Below are 328 nucleotides of genomic sequence, written 5' to 3'. Positions count from 1 at the left end.
ACTGTTGACATAGAGGGTGTGATTTGGTGGGTTGAGAAAAGCTCAGATAAACAGTGGCTCATAGCAGACCTCTCCCCTGCAGGTCTTCCTTTGTCTTGCCATTCAATAGGAGTAAAAGAAAATCAGAATCAGTGCTCTAATAAGGGTAGAGACCAGTGTCTCATGAGCGGAGGGCAAAGAAACTGTGCGGAATCAGAGTGAGATGCCCTTGCTACGTGACCCACCACTTTGTTCAGAATAGGACAGTTGGATTGCCTTATGTCTCCCTTTTTACTCTGACCTGTTTGTTTGCTCATCTGCCTTCATTCCTACAGGCAGGACACATCTG

This window comes from Ochotona curzoniae, unplaced genomic scaffold, assembly GCF_017591425.1.
Source record: "Ochotona curzoniae isolate NIBS_2020 unplaced genomic scaffold, NIBS_Ocur_1.0 scaffold_3223, whole genome shotgun sequence".
Classification (NCBI taxonomy): Eukaryota; Metazoa; Chordata; class Mammalia; order Lagomorpha; family Ochotonidae; genus Ochotona; species Ochotona curzoniae.
The sequence above is the reverse complement of the archived record's forward strand: the minus strand, read 5'-3'. Positions refer to the sequence as shown.